Here is a 15,755-nt window from a genome sequence, read left to right on the forward strand (position 1 = left end):
TTTTTATGGCTGCATAGTTTTTAAGGCTGAGTTTTATAATTTTCTCCCAGTTCATTTCTGGGCCAAACAGTATTCCAAAGGAAACCTAATTTTTTGTTTTAAGGTTTGGAGATACCGGACATTTCCCTTGAGGATGCATCTGAGGGGTGTGTCTTGTGTTATGGAGACACAATTACCTGTCTGCAAAAAAAGAACAGAGAAGAAAAAAAAAGGAAAAAGGAAAAGAAGGTGTCACCTCTTACTTTCCTATTATTAGTCTGAACAAGGCATTCCCCCATTCATCCTCCATTCATCCTTAGAGTTCCAGCATGAACTGGTCTTATCATGTACCCTTAACCTTGGTCTCATCTCATCACAATTATCCGTTTGAGAATGGAGGAGATCCTGGAATCAACAGAGATCTGCTTGTTTATCCTTGGGGTATCTGGAATGAACCGGTCTTATTGGGTACCCCTAACCTTGCCTTTGTCTCTGTTGTAATGGCAATTTGTTAGCCTAGAACAAGCCTTCAGCTCTGTCCTGTGGTTTCCTGAACCTGCAGTCTTGGGCTGTCCTATAGCCTTGTCTCCATGACATTATAGTGACTCTCACTTGGAGAATTCTAGCAAAAAAATGATTACTTCTCTTCTCACATTCCAATTTCCCATGTTCTTTAAGATGGAAAGCCTATTTCTCAGCAAACTGCTGCAAGGGAACAGGACTTCGCTCCCTTCAAATATGACTTTGAAGGTCTTGATGCATATTGAGAAGGGTGTGGAAGTAATTACAGAAATGGAGGCTACAGGAGGAAGCAGGAGGAAGTGAGAGGAATACTCATGGAAAGCCTTTATATGCTCACAAAAACAGCAGCCCTTGGATTCTGGAAGGCAATGTTTATTGGCCCTCTTGACATGAAGGAGAAACTTCTGGAGGATTTTGGGGCATGGATAAGGGCTCACAAATGGCAAAGGCAGAAGTTCCTCTCCTCACAAAGTAGTATTAACTAAAAAAAAAAATAAATAAATAAATAAAAGGAGATGGGGTTGTTAAAGGACCACAGGGTGAGATCTTATGCAGGCAAAAAATTGGTTCAAAATCCACCGGAAAACATGGCCCTGGGGCATAACAGGAATGGAAAGCACATGGTAAGTCATAAGGAGCTGGCAGAGCCAAGGTTCCAATTAGTGTCTGTCCTGGCAAGGAGCCAACAGCAGAGAAAGGAGTCACGTGGCATGCAAAGCAAAGCTAGAGAAAAGACAGGTGGCCTCCTAAGCAGAGGTCCTGCAGGTGTGCAAGGCCATTTCAGAATACACAGAGAAAAAAACAGGAGAATAGGTGGTGTGGGTTTTTGTAAAAGAGTCTATTTTAGTGGAAAAAGCAGAGGCAACTCCAGACATTGCACAGTCACTGGCTTTAGCCCTACCACTCTCATGACCCTTTTGTCCAAAATGACCATTGGCATCTCAAGTCTACTCGGTGCAGACTCCAACATCCTTCTCAGCCCTGTGAGCCACCAATCAGGGTGAAACTGAGAGATGAGCCGGGAAAAGCAGAGCCATTGTGGCCAAGAGGAATTGTTCTGGGGGTTGTTTAGTAAGCCTGAAAGTGAAAAGTTAAAAAAAAAACAAAAAACACATACGGGGGTTGAATGCTACCAGCCAAAGAAGGCAAGGTGTACACATATCTTACAACCAGGAAATGTATCTGAATCATATGGCATCAAAATATGTTCGAAGCATTAAATCTGTATGAATCTCCTGCAACCTCAGTTCTTGCCTCCTTAATAGAAAGAATTCAACCAAGAGGCATAAGGCAGAAGGAGAAACCAAGGCAACATTTAGAACAGGAGTGGAAGTTTATTAAAAAGCTTTATAGGCCGGGCACGGTGGCTCACGCCTGCAATCCCAGCACTTTGGGAGGCCGAGTGGGCGGATCACCTGAAGTCAAGAGGCCGAGACTATCCTGGCCAACATGGTGAAACCCCGTCTCTACTAAAAATACAAAAATTAGCTGGGCATGGTGGCGTGCACCTGTAGTCCCTGTTACTTGGGAGACTGAGACAGGAGAATCGTTTGAACCCAGGAGGCAGAGGTTGCAGTTAGCTGAGATCACGCCACTGGACTCCAGCCTGGTAACAGAGCAAGACTCCGTCTCAAAAAAAAAAAAAAAAAAAAAAAAAAAAAAAAGCTTTAGAGCAGGAATGAAAGGAAGTAAAGTATGCTTGGGAAAGGGCCAGGGAGATGACTTGAGAGATCAAGTGCATGCTTTGATTTTTGACTTGGGGTTTTATGTGTTGGCATGCTTCCAGGGTCTTGTGTTACTTCTCCCATGATTCTTCCCTTGGGGTAGGCTGTCCACATATGCAGGGGCCTGCCAGCACTTGGAGGGGGCACAAGCACAATGTGTTTACTGAAGTTGTATGCGTGCTCACTTGAGACATTCTTCCCTTACCAGTCAAGTGTTCCTTGCAGGTCACGTACCAGTTAAACTCCACCATTTTACCTCTTTCTGTGCATGCTTGAGCCTACTTGCCCAAGTCCTGAGACCTTAATGGGAAGCTGCTGATCGCCAGCCTCAGGTATTTTTTTTTTTTTTTGGGACAGAGTTTCTCTCTTGTTGCTCAGGCTGGAGTGCAATGGCGTGATCTCGCCTCACGGCAAACTTCTCCTCCCAGATTCAAGCGATTCTCCTGCCTCAGCCTCCCAAGTAGCTGGGATTACAGGCATATGCCATCACACCTGGCTAATTTTGTATTTTTAGTAGAGATGGGGTTTCTCCATGTAGGTCAGGCTGGTCTCGAACTCCCAACCTCAGGTGATCCGCCCGCTTCGGCCTCCCAAAATGCTGGGATTTCAGGTATGAGCCACCACGCCCAGCCTCAGGTATTTTCTATCTATGGGGAGACTGCCTTTCCCTGGTGTTGACTGTGACCAATTATTACTTTACTGAGACAATTAAACAACCAACTTGACAGTTGCCTGGCATTTCTGAGGGCAAGGGACTCTCCTTCCCTGTTCGTGTCTGACTACTTACCGTAACATTTAAACAGAAAATAGTATATTTGTCACACAGACAGGTAAGACAAAGAGTCATGGAGTTATGATAAAATGAAAAATATATGACCTATAGTAATAAAGAATAAGAGATTAGAAGAAGAGAGAGTAAAAATGAGACAGGAAGTGGATGGGGATGGTTGAAGAAAAAAATGAGTTAAAAAAAAAGCTGTAGTTCAAAGGGACTTATAAGCTTTCTAGAAAATACAGCATGTGGGATAGTTGAAAAAGACACTTGGCAGACATAAGAAAGATACTAATAAGAAATGAAAGAAGAGGCTAATGTTTTGTAGTCAGATGGAGGATCTAAGGTTTTGATAATGTGACTCTCAACAGAGATAATGAGCACAAAGAAGGAAACCAAAAAGAGAACCACAGAGAACCAAAGGGAACCAGTAAGAGATGCTGAAGTGGCTGGGCACAGTGACTCACACCTGTAATCTCAGCACTTTGGGAGGCTGAGGCAGGTGGATCACTTGAGGTCAGGAGTTCAAGGCCAGCCTGGCCAACATGGTGAAACCCCATCTCTACTAAAAATACAAATATTAACTGGGCGTGGTGGCGGGTGCCTGTAATCCCAGCTACTTGGGAGGCTGAGGCAGGAGAATCTCTTGAACCCAGGAGGCAGAGGTTGCAGCGAGCCGAGATTGCACCATGGTACTCCAACCTGGGTGACAGATCAAGACTCTCTGGGAAAACAAACAAACAAACAAAAAAAAACAACTTATGTTGAAGCACTCAAGTAGTGACAACAGGAAAACAGTTGCCACTCTCAGTCTGATAGTGCAAAGAGAAGACATAATGTTATTAGAGCTCCAAAAGAGTTGGAATCCTTGAAATGGGTACACTAGCAGAGGCTGTATTCCTGCAGGGGTGTAGCATTTGCCATAATCCAAAAAGTGAAGCAGGGAAGACACAGAAGAAGAGAGCCTTACCTATTTTCTTCTGCTATCCAAACTCCTCCTGTTATCTTTCAGTTGTTGAGACCAATTTGCAGTCAAAATACAGTCAAAAAAGGTAAAGATAGGCTAATTGACTGGGTTAGCCTTATGGGTTAGAGAGCAAAGTTCATATCTGGTTAAGTTATGGTTAGTCTTATGTCAATTTCTTAATAATGTAAGTGCAGTTTGACTATATTTTGCTCCCACTTGTAGGTCTCTCTCTTTCTCCTTTGAACCTTAGGTATTCATTACAATTATCCTAGTCTCATTCTAATCTGTTTATCCTCCCAAAGTCCCTTAACATAAGTGGCCTTCCGATTTTCTGATGAAACCAGTCTTAATGGAAGACAACAATGAGAATAAACTCTCTTGGGAACAAAGGCAATATAAAAGAGGAACTTTTAGGTCAAATGCATCCGTTATGATAGAATATATTGGAGCAGGGTGAAGGTATACTAGAAAAGAATACCTTTCTATGTTCCATGACATTGTGCTGCCTCTCTTAAGCCCATGACTAACAACAGAATTAGCATTGCCATTCAAATCCGTCTCTTCAATTCTGAATGCTCCGGTATAACATCCACTCTGAATATTTAAAAGCTCTGCTCTACCCTACCATGATGGCTTTGGCTTTCGCAAGTAGGTTTTAATTGTTTGGGGAGGCAAAAGGACCTAACTGCCATTCCATTATTTAGCATTTTTACTGTTCACAGATATGTTCTTACTTTTATAGCCTCCCTGTTGATTTTCATGATTAGTGGAAGTGTCTCTCTCTCTGGCAAATTTTGAATAAGTCTTAGCCTGAATTGTTATAAATGTAGGTAGCTCTTTCAACCTCCCTTATCTACCAACAAGGCTGGTACAGATAAAACAGTACGAGGCATGTGTAACATTTCTATATTATGAAATGAAAAATAATACCAATTTTTGAGATTATTGTGTGTCTTAATGTTGCAATGCAGACCGGAAATACATAAATGGTAACATAAACTTGTGACTGTCATTTATCATCATATAATACTAGAGATCATAAACCTTTTTAGCTAGTAAAAAACAAAAAGAATGGCCTGGTTATGTTCTCTGTCAATAATCATTTTGAAAAGGTCAGTTCAGCATAAGAGGGCAGGTTAGTTCAGAATCAATAAAGATATTGTTTAATATTTCTAAAAAAATTGTTATTGATTTATCTATCTATAAATTTTTAAATATTTCCTGTTAGATGCCTAGCTCTTATAAGTTCTGAAACCAGGAAAGCAGAAATCATATAAATGTGACATCTGAAAAAATTATATGTGAACTGAGTACCTCGTATAAAGATAAAAGGACTCATAATACTTGATCAGTCTTTAAAATAATCACCACAATAATGGAAAACAAACATGTAAAGACATAATACCAATAATATGAGAAGAGCTATTTACAAAAAAACAGCATACTGCCTAAAAAGGAAATTAAAGAGGAGATATAATCACAGCTAGCTTATTGAAGTGAGGGAATAGGAAAGTGTGGTGTTTCATCATTAAATACTTCACTGAACTAAACTATTTATGGTAATGTAGAATGTCATAGTAATGTGAATTATTGGCAAAAGAGTTAATTTGTGATTTTAGCCAAAAAAAAAAAAAAAAGGTAGGGATGTAAGTAAAGCTTTTAAATTCCTAGCTGCTTCTCAGTTGGTAGATGCCATTAGTTGTTAATGTAAATTTATTTGTGATTAATTATGACTGTCAATAAGAAATTTTGTAGAACGAAGTACCGGAGAAAAAATAAGAACACATAAAGAAAGCCACATAAGAAGCCTGGCATGAAACAGGCAGACATCCAAGGAAGTTACTCTAAGGAGCCACAAAAAACAAAGTCCCATCTTTAAAAAAAAGATTTAGAGATTCCATCTGTTTCAAAGATTCCCTGATTAACTGTCTGGAAACATGAAGTGTCAGATTAAGCATTAAGTTCAGCTCATGCTTACTGCTTTCCATGTCTTAGAAAGGGAAAGGACTTTAAAAGAACCAATCTGTAATATAGAAGACAGGGAAAATGGCTCTTAATAGAAACAAGGAAATGCTAAGAAAAGTAAACCATAACTGAACAATGCTGAAAAGTTTAAAGGGAATTAAAACATAAATGGCTTTAGACAGGAACAGAAAAATTATGATAAATAGAAAAAAACATCTGCAATACTGGATATATAACATTAACGTGGATCTTCATTCATATAATTTTCTAAGAGTTTTGGACAAAGTGTACCCTGTGACTTTCATAAACTGTTGTTAGAAATGTAAAATGGTAAAATCTCTTGGAAAATGTTCTTCAGCTTCTTAAAAAATTAGATATAGCCCTATCATCTGACCCAACCATTCTACTCCTTGGTATTTATGAAAGAGAAAAAGGAAATATATGTCCTTTTAAGGACTTATACCAAATGTTCAGCTTTATTTACAATAGCCAAAAATTTCTTTGTAAAAGCTAAAAGAAGTGAAAAAAAAAAAAAGGGAAATGGTACAAATGTTTATCACCAGATAATGAATAACCAATTTATACATTGTTTATTCAATGGACATCCAAGTGATAACTATTCAAGTAATAACCAAGATATCCAAATTGTCCAAATAACATCCAAATGTTTACCAATGGATAAATGATTATGTTATATCGATACAATGGGATGCTATTTATCAATTGAAATGAATAAATTATTGACGCATGTATTGAGATGGATAAAGCACAAAATATTTATGCTGTGTAAAATACGCCAGACCAAAATACAAGAGTACATACCATATCAATTCATTCTATAAGTCTCAGGAAAGTAAACAGTAATATGCAGTTACTGAAAACAGGTCAATTGTGTTTTGGAGATGTGGAGTAAAAAAGAGTGTGAGGGAGGAATTACCAGGGGCATTGGTAAACTTTTGGATATATACTTTCTCATGATTGCAGTGATGGTTTTTATTGTGTATGCATATGTGAACATTTGTCAAATCATATACTTTAAATACATGTTAAATATGTGTGGTTTATTGAATATCAATTATTTCTTAGTAATACTGCTTAAGAAAATAATTGTGAGAGTCTTCATTCATGAAGTGATCCTGAGACTTTTGAAGAAGCTACAGCATCCCATTCTCTTAAGTACAATGATGTCAGTCACGAAATAATATGATTACTTTGTTAAGTGATCTCCTTTACTGAGGGACTAGCTTTTGCTGTCTAACAACTTTCCATTGGGATATTTCACATTCATTAATTTATTCATTCAGGTATTGTTTCATTCATTATCCTATCAACATATCTCTCTATGTCTGGGTCTGTCTTAGACCCTTCAAACTCAAGTTCTCTTAAATTGAGCAAGTTATCATTTTCCCATGTCCTTTACAAGACTTCTCTTCTTCACTTCCTAATTTTAGTTAATTGTATCATTACTTAACCATTTGCCATAATGTTTTTTTTTTCAGCAAACATTAGTGAGGGAATTCAGTATAATTCAAATACTGAATTAAAAAGATAACTAAGATTTAGTCCATGCTCTCAAGGATATTAAACTAATGTGGTAGAAGATTTAATATGTAAACAAAATGTAGTAATATAATCTGTTGGTTTTACAGGCTATGGTATGGACTAATCTATTCTGTCAAAAGTAATTTTAAAAAGCTTTAAAGAAACAAAATATGTTAAAAACAATTTGAAGAGTGACTATGAATTTTATTTCAGACAAGACGGAGGGAATGTTATCTCAGTTATCAACATCAGAAACAAAAGCATAGTATAAAATGTTGTTGTGTTTGGGCAAAGATGAATACTTGTGGTTGTTATTTAAAGAGATAATGTGAAAAACTGCTTTCAGATTAAGTTGCCAGTTCTTAAAAAGTCATAAAACCAAATAGAAACATCTTCTGAGTAGACTACTAGAAGGAGGGAGGCCCTGAATGTACTATTGTTTGAAGAGTTGATGAGACTAGTGTCTTTCAGGCCAGTGTTCTCTGCGTCCTCAGAAAATACACGGTGATATTGACACCACACATGAAGAATCCCTCTCAGCCTTTTCACCTTGCCAAGACATCAGATTTCTTCCTGTAGATCATGTCAAGGACATTCTGACATCGTGTGGTAGACAGATGTTCTACCTAGATTCCCCTTCAAAGAAGGAATAGCTGCCTATTTAAAGAAAGTGTGGTCAGTAGAAAACCTCCAGTTGTCAGCTTCTTCAGGACCTACCTTTGCGTCAGGGACAGCTTTGTCCAAGGTCATGTTTTGCCTGAGGCAGCCAATGTTCTACAGCTAACTGAGGAGGGATTATAAAGCTGTAGCTATTTTGGTCTAATGCATGAAAATTTAGAATGGAAATCCCTGCTTCTGAGCTCTCCATCACTAACTTGACTGATTTTTTATTTGGGGTAGCATTGTATTTCAGCTCTTCCCTTTATATGGTCCCTGTTTCTCCTCCTATTTTTTCAAAGTCATTGATCATTAACAAATGCTTTGCACTAAAACTTCATTTTGGCTGCTGTTTCCAGAGAACTCAACCTGCAAATCATCTCAACCTCATTGAATATTTGACGTTGTCAAGGCTAGGTTTCAGTCAACCAACCAAATAAATAGTAGAATTACTCCTCATATTTAAACTAATATATTCAGTCAAGAAACCAAAGTGTCTCCACTTAGTATACTGCCCCAGTGTATTGATATGTTTTGGCTTTCTTGATTTAATTCTCTTGTATCCCTAGTCCCCACATATATTTTTCAGTTTTGTTGCCTTTATAAATTAGCAAATCTTGCCCATATTTTGAAATATAAACTAATCTTCTGGGTCTGATTTTTATCTTATCTCTGAAGCATGCTAAAATATGATTATAATCATAAGTCTTGAACAATAAGCTGTGGTGAACTTGTGTCTTGAGGAGAAATGACATCCCCATGCAAGGCAACAGCCTACAGTTATGAAGTAAGATAAAATTAGTCTCCTTACCCACTGCTGGAGATGATGCTTCCACAGGTAAAATAATCTAAAGGAAATTTTAATATTTAAGGGTTTCAATTACAAACAAGTGTCAAAATTCATCCCTTCTCATTTTACTCCCAAATAAGTGACAATTCCATAGAAGTGACTTTAAAAAGTAAGAATTCAACTTGTATAATTATTTTCAACCAGCATAATTAAATTTGGGGTATAATTTTCATTGTTATCTCCTCAGTCGTTATAAGATGTAAGTGATTATTTTAGGACCACGATAGTACCTCTCTAATTCTCTGTGATTGGTAAGAAAACTTTAAGGCACTGATCTTTTATGTTTATTTCTATAAGCCTCTTGGAATAATCAGAAACCAGCTTCCCACCCTCAGTTCTTTATGTCAGTATTAATACAATAATGGCCAACAACTGCCTGATCTTAGATAGTATAACCTATGTATTAGTCCATTCTCATACTGCTGTGAAGAAATACGTGAAACTGGGAAAATGTATAAAGGAAAGAGGTTTAATTGACTCACAGTTCTGCATGGCTGGGGAGGCCTCAGGAAACTTAACAATCATGGCAGAAGGAGAAGCAAACGCATCCTTATTCATATGGCATCAGGAGAGAGAAATGCATAGCGAAGTGGGGGAAGCCCCTTATAAAGTCATTGAATCTTGTGGGAACTCACTTACTATCACAAGAACAGCATGGGGGACTAACCCCATGATTTATTCACCTCCCACAACATCCCTCCCTCAACACATTATGGGCATTACAATTCAAATTACAATTCAAGATGTGATTTGGGTGGGGACACAGCCAAATCATATCAACCTAAAAGACTGATGAGTGTTAATTTAAGTAATTTTGATACCACCGCATGCTAAAAATCATCTTTTTCTGTTAACTGTATTCATCATCAAAACTAATTTCAGAAATCTGTATTTAAGGATATGATTCCTGGGACTAATCCTGGTACCACTTACAGGCTTTGAAAGAAAGAATCAAAAACCCAGAAGCAGTGGTTGGTATTGCACCAGCGATAATTAAATATAGGAACTAATGTGTATAGCTTTTAAAAAGCTACTATTCCATATGCTGGGGAAGCTAAGGGACGATATGCTGTCACAAAACCTATGTGCTTAGAGCCAGTGGCTGAACAATTGTCATTTGGTCTCTGAAGGTCTGGAAAGGGGTCTCCTGAGGCTCCTGCTTCATAGTAAGTGCTTGGACCTCTTGTGTAGATGTGTGTGTGTGTGTGTGTGTGTGTGTGGTGTGTTGGGGGTGTGGTCACTGTGCAGCTGGTGCTGACATCCCTGACACAGTGCAGATGGCTGGTTCTAGGAGTGCTGACAGATACTGGGTTGGACCCTAACTGCCTTTTGCTGCTAGAAGGATGCAGGCAAAGTTGGAAAACTGGAAGAAAATTCTTTTTTACTTCCTCCCTCTTTGCTGTCTCCCTCAAAGCCCCCTCTCCATGCCCCCCCGTCTCCCGCCCCTCATTCCATTGATACAAATGAAAAGAAAACCATCTGGTAAGAGACTTTGGGAAATGAAATTTAGAGTATAGTGTCTCAGGCCCAGTGTTACTAAGAAGCATACAGAAGAGTGAGCTGGGAATTCAGAAAGAGTGAATAAATATCTTGCTCCGTCATACTCAGAAAATAAAATTATTTTCTAAAAAGTGGATTAAAGTAAACACAGAAATACATACACATACAGCAGATTGATGACCATGCTATCTACAGCAGAATAAAAATTGAAAATGGGTCACAAAAACTAAAGTTTAGTCCAAATATCATAAGAAATAACCAAGTTGGAGTTTAGTTATTTTTGAATGATGTTATTTTTCTTTTATTTTGTGTTACAGAAAATGGGCAGCTAAAGAAGATAATTGAGTAGGGACACAGTTTACTACCATTACTGCTCAAATAGGTTTGCTTTTTGTTTGTTTATGTAGGTAATTTTATCAATCTTTCCTTTTACGAGTTTTGAATTTTGACTTACAGTGAGAATGGCCTTTCTCATTTCAAAATATAAAGAAATTCAATCAAGCTTTCTTCAAGTACTTTTTCTAGTGCCATTATTTTTTTCATTTAAATAGTTGATCTATTTGGATCTCATGGCATGTGGTGCAAAACGCAGACTTATGGGAACTGCTAAATAATGGTATCGATTATGCCCCATCTACAATTCTGGGAGCAGTAATGTGTGATTGCATTTAGGAAAAAGCTATCAGTTTATTGTTCTAACTAGCTCAGTCATTAGGTTTTACTTTGAAAGGGTCTGTATGCCGTACATAAATGGAATTGTCATTTTTAATAATGGTTTATACAGTTGGTTCATGATTTCTCCTTTGTGTAACAAAAAGCTAGAGCCTTAGCTCAAGAGCTGGTTTCAACAAAGACAGATTTAGCCCTGAGCTCACTTGTGGCACTGTCTCTTTTTACAACCGTAAAACTGGCATTGCATCATTTTGAGTAGAAAATAGAATCCTCATCATGCTTTTACATTATGCATGTAGCAAACATTTGTTAGCAAACTTCCTTATAATTAATTCAATTTTCCCCCCTAGGGAAATATTGCTTTAAAAACATTTACTGTATGATTAATTGAATTTTATAAATTTGATTAATACTTCAACTTTGGAGCTTTTCACGTATGTTGTTAAAATAAATTCTACTTGAGTTTTAATAATTTCATGACTGTTCCTTTTTAGCCCTGTTATTTGCTTTGGATTGTAAAATTCAATAAGAAGAAAATTCACAATCAATAGAACTGGGCGGTGTTGGGCCTTTTAGTCTGGAAATGAATTACAAGCCTGTGTAGAGATGACAATGATTTAAGGCTCTGAGAGCAGGTCTTTATTTACTTACTATTGAAATCAGACACAGTCTTTGGTCCGATGCAGTAAATATTTTGTAATTTTATTGGAAACTATAACATCCTTGCACTCACAGAAGCCAGTTTTCTATACAGTGTTACATGACATCTTCACAGTAATGATAAATTAGATGCAACCTCCAAAATATCCAAGCTTAGCCATTTATAAGGAAAATGGATACTGAAGCAATCTTACTTCTCATAACTACAATTTTCACAATTCTGGTCTACTGCCAGATTAATTCTTTTTGAAATATATTAAGTTTGTTTGCAGGAAAAGGGAAAATGACTCTATTATTTGTTGCGTGTTTCCTATGTTTCAAACACTGTATTGCTCTGTGCTATGCATTTTAACTTTGCTATTTGGTAAAATTCCCACAGTAATCCATGAGGTTGATGGTGCTAACTCCATGTTGCTTTTGCAGATACAGATTCAGAAAAGGCAATATTCACAGTTTATACAATTAGTCTGTGGCTTTCAACTGAGATCACATTACTATTCTGCCAACAAGAAAAATATTAGTAAAAACACCAAGACATTCTTTCCATAGGCACACATTATATCAGCATATATATGATACATACTTTTTATAAGATATATAAATATATATTATATACACACATATTTGGAACATATGTGCATACACACACATATATTCAGTGGAGATTGCATGCAAGAAGTTTGTACACTTTAAACGGATTCAAGTTATGCATCTTCAATGATTCAAAAGGAAAACACATAATATTGTTTTTAATCAATATTGAAAGAAGAAAGAAACTTGTATTTTACCTGAATTTTCCAAATCTTTCACATGTATGAGTACTACCAAGATTATTTTTTAATAAGCAGATACTTTGTATTACTTTCCTATGATAGTAGGAAAAGTAATAAATTATCATAGAGTGACTCAAACCAAGAGAAATTTACTCTCTCACAGTTTTGGAGGGCAGAAGTCTGAAATCAGTATCACTGCGTTAAATCGAGGTGTTGGCCTCTAACCAACTCGGGAGGCTCCCCGTCCCCTCCACTTCCCTCCCCTCCCCTCCTCTCCCCTTCCCTTCCTTTCTTCTTTTTTTCTTTAGTTAGTTCATTCTTCCTTGCCTTTTGTGGTTGATGACATTCCCAGGCTTCCATCCACATCACCTTTGTCCCTATCTTTTTATCACCTTATCTTCTGCATTGCGTGTGTGTACTCTCCCTGCTTCCTTGTTATAAAGGTACATGTGATGGCATTTTGGGCACAACCAAATAATCCAGAATAATCTCTCCGCCTAAAGATCCTGAAATGAATGGTATCTGCAAAGACCCCCTTTTCAAATAAGGGAATGTTTACATGTTCCAGGGATTAGAATGTGATATATTTTGGGGCCATTTTCAGCCAACTACATACTTGATATTTCCGTATTCCTTTGCTTATTCCTTTGCTGTTCGTTTTGGTGAGAAAAAAAAAAACAGTTATTCTTTAAATTTGCACTGTGAGTTTTATTCAATAAAGGTCTTCATATATTTATTTGTTTCAATATTTATTTCATAATTTCTTACAATGTGCTTTAAGTTAGGAAATTCAAAAACAACCAAGTATTGTTATTTGTCAGGAAATGACACAAGACAGCAGATTCAGATGACAGCAAAGTGATAACTATGCCAGTTTCAGCTAAAACAAACATGCAGAATTTTTAAATCTATTGAACAAAATTTCATTCAGCTTTAAGCACTCCCAACATCAAGATAAAATGCTGAACCATCCACACTCTCTCCTTCCATACCCTGTTTAAAGCCAGTTGTTATATGGTTACAATTTCTTTTTCTACCAAAATGGTCTGACATTTTCTCTTGCCTTGTCTCAGTTTTGCCTTCTTTTACTGACAGCACCTGATTTAATGTGAAATATTTAATTCATATGTTTGAAATGAGATTGAAACTATCCCTGGCCACATTGGTGGCCATTTGACTTTTCTGTAAATCAAAAAGGATTCTAAATATAAAGTTTTCTGGAAAAAGCATTAAGGAAAAGTAATGCTTGTTGAAGACAGGCAAGAGAGACACAACACATGTGTAAGTGATTTCATTGAAAAAGAGAAGCAATATAAGGGAAAAGAAAAAAAGATAAAATTTTAGAAAAATAGGGATAAAAGTAACCTGAATCTACAGATTTGACAGTACAAGATATTGCATGAAAAGTTAACACAAAATGTTAAAAAATATACGTCAAGTAGATATCCTAGTGTAGATAATAACTTTCAAAGACAAATAAATAATTTTCATTCATTATCTAGATGAAAATATGAAGTCATCTGTAGGGGAAAACAAAAACAGACTGTCTTTCCATACCTCCTTCACTATAGTGGGAAAGTGCATACAACTTTTTCATGAAAATCAGGCATAACTCCAAAATTCTATATTCAGGCAAGCTGATACTCAAGTCAGTTGTCAACATGGAAGCCATTTATAATATGAAATATTAACTGAAAGTGTATAGTGTATTTGTCCCTTTGAAGAAACTATCAGAGGATGTTTCTGTTAACTAAGAGATAGTAAAGCAATATATAAATTTATTTGTATGGTGTTAAGTTATAATAAATGTTACCATTTATTATACCATTATTTATGGCAATATGTAATATTGCAAAATGTAATACTAGGAAATCTGACAATGTAGAAAAGGTATATTATACAGAAATTTGAAGAGAAGAGAAGAGAAGATGGGAGGGAATGAAAATATGGGGAGAAAAAGTAGAGAATGGAGAAGATTTCTTCATGGTTCAAAGTGGGAAATAGGCATTGAAGAAATAAATTATTAAGAATATTATACAAAATCATAATTGTGAAGGTAAACACTAGAAAGTAAATATAATTATTTCTTAAAAGAACATATTCCAAAAAAAGCAATCTACATGCAGACTAAGTTTTAAAAAACAAAAGGAAGAAAATTGCAAACCTCTGTATATAGTTTGCTACTCTTTATGCTAAATAACTCTACACGAATATAATTACATATGCACAGATCGAAAGGCCACACAAATAAATAGTAACAACAATTGCACTGGAGGGGAGATGAACTGGATAGAGAAAAAAAATGGAGGAGAAACTGTTTGTAATTCAGTTTATTTGTATCTTTTAAAAAATTTACAATGTATATATACATATATATCTGGTTAAAATTGAAAAAGTCTATAGTAGAAATTAACAAGTAAGCAAAGGAGGTATATGTGAAATGGGTATTTGGGGAAATAATTGATATACTTTGTTTTGTTTCATACAATATTCTACAAACAGCTCTGGATCCTCACCTATATATGGGTGATTATATAAAAAGTGGGAATGGTATAATTGTTTACTTTAAAAATTTCTAAATGCCTATAGTATTGAATAGATATCAATAGTTTTTATCTAAGAAATATCTCCTCTAGCCGTGTTGAGAATTATTTTATTCTCAATAGATCTGTGCTCTGGCATTTTTAAGTTGAGATAAAAGAAAGAAAATATATAGTAAGAAGGAGAAGCAGAAAGTGTGAGGATCAGGTAAGACTTCCAGAGAGCAAGTGATTGATAGTAATAGAGAGAGCAGCGATGATACTGATACCATGGCCAAAGGGGACAGTCCAGATTAATGAAATGCATCCATGCTTAACGCTACTATCTCTCTCTCTCACTTTCAACTTTTCTGCTGCTCTGCTAAGGAAACTCTGGTTGACAAACACAGTTATAAGTGATTAATGACATCTGTGAGCAGCTGAAAAAATATTTAAATACTGAGGAAATACTGAAGTAATTATTTTATTGAAAATTAGTATTTTATTAAGTGATAGTTAAATAGATCAATTTTTACTGTGAAGAATTAGGCAGCAACACTTTAAAGCCTAGAACTATATACATCACAATACCCTCTCTCAAAATAATAATGTAAAATCCTCAAAAACTGAATTTTCATAGTATGACCATCTCT

Source organism: Pan troglodytes, chromosome 3 (genome assembly GCF_028858775.2).
Source record: "Pan troglodytes isolate AG18354 chromosome 3, NHGRI_mPanTro3-v2.0_pri, whole genome shotgun sequence".
Lineage (NCBI taxonomy): Eukaryota > Metazoa > Chordata > Mammalia > Primates > Hominidae > Pan > Pan troglodytes.